Below are 5,249 nucleotides of genomic sequence, written 5' to 3'. Positions count from 1 at the left end.
CTTCCTTCCTTCCTTCCTTCCTTCCTTCCTTCCTTCCTTCCTTCCTTTCTTCCTTCCTTCCTTCTTTCCTTCCTTTTCTTTTTCTTTTCTTTTCTTTCTTTCTTTTTTTAGATGGAATTTCACTCTTGTCACTCCATGCTGGAGTACAATGGCATGATTTCAGCTCACTGCAACCTCCGCCTCCCAGGTTCAACCAATTCTCCTGCCTCAGCTTCCCAAGTAGCTGGGATTACAGGTGCCTGCCACCATGCCCAGCTAATTTTTGTATTTTTAGTAGAGACCAAGTTTCAGCATGTTGGCCAGGCTGGTCTCAAACTCCTGACCTCAGGTGATCCACCCATCTCGGCCTCCCAAAGTGCTAGGATTACAGGTGTGAGCCATTGCGCCCGGCCAGTTTTTACTTATTTCTAATGGACAGCGCATGGCTGTTCAGAATAAAGACTGCACTTCCCAACCTCCCCTGCAGCTAGTATGGCCATGTGACCAAGCTGTGATATGGACAGAAGTGATGTGGGAAACTTCTAGACCCTTAGCCAGAGGGGGTCTCTCTGCTTTCTCTTTCCTCCTTCTTCTTCCCTGTGGCTGGAAGGCACATATGGTGGAAAACCATGGTAGATCACATGGGTGATGGCAACACTCTGTATTAGTTTGCTGAGGCTGCTGTAACAAAGCACCACAAACTGCATGCTTAATCAATGGAAATTTACTCTCTCACAGTTCTGGAGCCCACAAATCTGAGATCAAGATGTTGGCAGGATTGTTCTGAGGGAAGGATCCATTTTGGGCTTCTCTCCTTGGCTTGTAGATGGCCATTTTCTCCCTGTGTCTTCACGTCGCCTTCCCTCTGTATGAGTCCAAGTCCAAACTGCCCCTTCGTAGAAGAACTCCAGTCATATTGGATAGGGCCCATCTACTGCAGTATGACCTCATCTTAACTAATTATATCGGCAACGACCCTGTTTCCAAATAAGGTGGCATTTTGAGATACTGGGGGTTAGGACTTCCACATATGAATTTTTAGGGAGGCACAAATACAACCCAGAATAACCTCATAGTGGAGGCTGCACTGCCCTGATGACCTTTCAGGGCCGAAGGCCTTATTCCCACAGCTGCCAGCTCTCAGCTATCAGCCCTCCTGAGGATGGCTCTCAGCTAAAGGGAGTCTTCCAGTCCAAGGTCACACCCCTTCCCAGGGACAGCAGTATCCAGTGACTAGTCTCTCTCTGTGTGTATCAAGACCCTGCTCCGTTATCTCAATTCGGACAACTCTGAAAGGCCACCACAGCCTCAGGGTTCCCCTGGGCCTGGCTGAGGCCTTGGTTATGACTACATCACAGCCCAACTCCTCCCTCTGCTGCTTAGTCCAGCTTTGGACCTTTTCCCACAGGTGTTCATCCTGTGAGGAGCCTTCAATCAGCTTCCTGCATGTGGAGCTCCATCTTGAAGTCTGCTTCCTGGGAAGCCCGCACTGCAACATACCCTAATGACCCCAGAACGGTGAAAAATTCTATGTCCCTGATACCAGGGAGCTGCCATATTAGTCCTGTACTGTTTACACCCAGTCTGTGATGTGAGAAGAAAAGACACTTCTTCATCAACCGTTGGTGTTTTCGGTCTGTTGTTTCAGCAGAGTCTATATCCTAAGTACTTGCTGGAGGCTGCAGGGAGGGATTAACACAGAGAAGGTGGTTGCACCCAGTGAGCTCTGATGGTCTTTCTAGTCTGGATTTTCCAGGATTCCCAGGTTCTGTGAACATAGCATAGTGGGCAGCGGTCCCCAAATCTGTCTGTGCGTCGCTAAAAAATACTTGTCTGGGAGTTTATCCCAGACCTCCAAAATCTCTATGGTCACACCCAGATGGTCCTGATGCAGCCAGCTGGGCAGCCTCTATGAGTGGGATTTGGGAGGCACTGGTGTGTGAGAAACTCGGTGAATTTTGATTGGGAAACTTAGTTCCAGCTCTGAATGTATCTCTTCTTAGCTCTGCTATCTTTCTGGGTTTCAATTTCCTCATGCCTAAAATAGGACTAAGTTATTTGAAAGTCCTGTGCTCTGCCTCCTATAGAAAGCTGTACGAGGCCAAATTGAGCCCAGATGAGGGGTTCTGAAGGGTCAGGAGAGCTGTCTAAATACATGAGGTGCTTTTATCATTATTGGTATTGACGTTAAAAGGCTGTTTTGGTCACAGGTTGTACGAACAAATACTTGACAGATGGTGCTTCCAGAGCGCTCCCAGGGGCCTTGTTACTGCGGGATTTTCCACTGAATGCAGTCCTCTTTCAAAGTGTTTGTTTTGTCTTGAAACCAGAGAGCCAGTGAGAAGTCTTGGTTAATCCTGGATGTGGCCTGAGCAACTCAACTAGCGGAGCATGGGGCAAGCCTTTTATCTAGGCCTCAACCTTTGGTTGACCCGGGAAGAGAAATGCTCAGTCCCGAAGACAGCTGGCCACAGTTGACCAAATGTGAGCTGCAGGCTTATTGCAGTTCCCAGAAGTCTCTGGACTGAGCTGAGCCACTTTCCCTGCCTTGTCTAGATATGCTTTGTTTTGGGCAGGTGTGGAGGGGGTAGAGGGAGGGGGAGGGGATCATAGCATATTGCAGTTATAGGGACCTTAGAACCATCTAATCCAACTAATCTTGATGTTGCTAATCATGACACAAAGCCCAGAGAAGCTTAGTATCCTGCCTAATAGCATGCAGAAAATTAGAAGACAGCTAGGAACAGAACACAGGACTTATAACCTCTAGGCCTGGGACTGTTTACACACCTACAGAGGCTGTTTACTGCAGCTACCTGAGGGCCTCAGCTGAGCGGGGGAGTGGGGGAAGGACTGGACCCAATTTCACATCTCAGCGACCGGTTCTCCCTCTGGTGTGGCAGGGCCCTGTCAGAGGAGACTCTTCACAGAAGCAGGCACAGTGACCTGGCTGACCCTGGCTAACCCGCTTTCAAATGCAACGGAAAGTTGATGAGGGTCTGATTTCTGCCTCCAGGACTGCCCTGACCACTGCCTGAAATTCCTCCACTAACACCCCTCTTTGGGGATGCCTCTCTAGGATTTCACTATTTAGAACGTGCATACCCCTGGGAGCAGCGACCCTTTTGACACTTTTCCATCTGCTCTGCCTGAGCAGGTCCTGAGAGAATCAAGCAGAAAGCATTTGGGGGTGTGGTGGGTTGGGGTGACAGGAGAGGGTGTAGAAGTGAGGACTTGGGTTGTGGAAAACAAACTTTTCTACCCGTACTCTGGTGACAGCCTGACGGCTCTGTGGGCCTAGCCCCTGCCGGGGCGAGGGGTCATGTGCCCTCCTCACCTGATGGTCTTCTAACTTCACCGAGGCAGCCTGGGAAATCCAGGCTCTCCTCGGAATTTCATCTGCCTTTGACTCTTCTCACAGAGGTGAGGTAAGGGTTTTGGGGGGCACCGCACCTGGGAGCAGGAGCTGCTGGGAACAGGGGCCCAGGCAGAGGGCCAGGTCTCCTTCCGGTCATTTCTGGGGCATGGAAGGCCCTTGAGGGTTTTTGCTTAAGGCTTCAAGTTGGCCTTGGCCGGAGTGCACAGTTGGTGCTTAGCGGCTGTGATGGCCATGGGAGGGCTTGGGGAGGGAGTCTTTGCAAAGTCAGGGAAAGCCCTCCTCATTCTTGTGTGATTTCAGGGGAAAAGAGGAGCACCACCTGACCCCTAAATTTGCTCCCTCTGTTGACTCTGCCTTCCCACAAAGGGATTTCTTTGAAAAAATAGGGTCTGACAAAAAATAGCCATCTTCCCATCCTAATGGTGGAGTAGCGCTCCACCGTTGCCTCCTCACCCACTCCTCCAGGGAAAGGCAGACTCTGTTATCTGTGCACTTATCCCTGCCCCGCCAGTCCATTCTCTGTTAAAGGCTGTTCTAAGTCAACCTCTTGAGAGTGTGAAGAGCTGGCGGGGCAGATCCAAGTGAAGAAAAGGGAGTATCACGGAGGCCTGGGCAGGATTCAGGAGCAAACAACCGTGACGCCCTGAGACTACCCACAGCGGGAAGACTTACCTTTCCTAGGAATGCAAGGAGATTCGGAGAGGCTGTGGCCATGGAAAGGGCTACAGGGTAAGATCCACGGCCACAGGAGGACACAGAAACTGCACTTCTCACCCTCCGGTCTTTGCCGGTGCTTCCCATGGACTGTGCCCAACAGAAAGCCAGGGGTGAGGGGAGCCCAGGAGATGCACTCCCCGAGGGGTCAGCCTTCCAAGACCAGAGAAAGAACAGAGAATGGATTGGCAGGACAGGGATAAATGAATAGACAACAGAGTCTTCCTTTCCCTGGAGGAGTGGGTGAGGAGGCAATGGTGGAGCGCTACTTCCCCGTTAGGAGTGGGAGACAGGCCAGGTGCGCTGGCTCAGCCTGTAATCCCAGCACTTTGGGAGGTGGAGGTGGGTGGATCACGAGGTTAAGAGATTGAGACCGTCCTGGCCAACATGGTGAAACCCTGTCTCTACTAAAAATACAATAATTAGCTGGGTGTGGTGGCATGTGCCTGTAGTGCCAGCTGCTCGGGAGGCTGAGGCAGGAGAATCACTTGAACCTGGGAGGCGGAGGTTGCAGTAAGCCGAGATCGCACCACTGCACTCCAGCCCAGCAACAGAGCGAGACTCCATCTCAAAAAATAAAAAAAAATAAAAATAAATAAGGAGTGGGAGACAGAGGCCAATTATGGCGCTACTCCACAGGTGCAGATAGCCCCCTTTATCTGTGGGTTTGCTTTCCACGGTTTCACTTACATCAACCACAGTTCCAGAAATAAATGATTCATGTTTGACATATGGTCAGAAGGTCAATAGCAGTCTGATGCCATGCCACGATGCCTGTGTCATTCACCTTACTTCATCTTATCATGTAGGCATTGTATCATCTGATGTCTTCATGAGAAGGGTGAGTGCAGAGCAAGAAGGTATTTTGAGGGAGAGGAGAGAGAGACACACCACATTCACGTAACCCTTATTATAGTATATTTTATAATTGTTCAATTTTATTTTTAGTTATCGTGGTTAAGCTCTTAACTGGGCCTAATTTATAAGTTAAACTTCATCATAGGTGTGTATACACAGGAAAAAACATAGTACTGCATATATAGAGTTTGGCACCATCCGCAGGAATGTATTCCCCACAAATAAGAGAGGAAAGACTGTAAATAAAAGTCAGGAGTGAATAAAAAGCCCTCCTATCTATCTATCTATCTATCTATCTATCTATCTATCTATCTATCTA

This window comes from Piliocolobus tephrosceles, chromosome 10 (assembly GCF_002776525.5).
Source record: "Piliocolobus tephrosceles isolate RC106 chromosome 10, ASM277652v3, whole genome shotgun sequence".
Lineage (NCBI taxonomy): Eukaryota > Metazoa > Chordata > Mammalia > Primates > Cercopithecidae > Piliocolobus > Piliocolobus tephrosceles.
Note: the sequence above shows the minus strand (reverse complement) of the source record.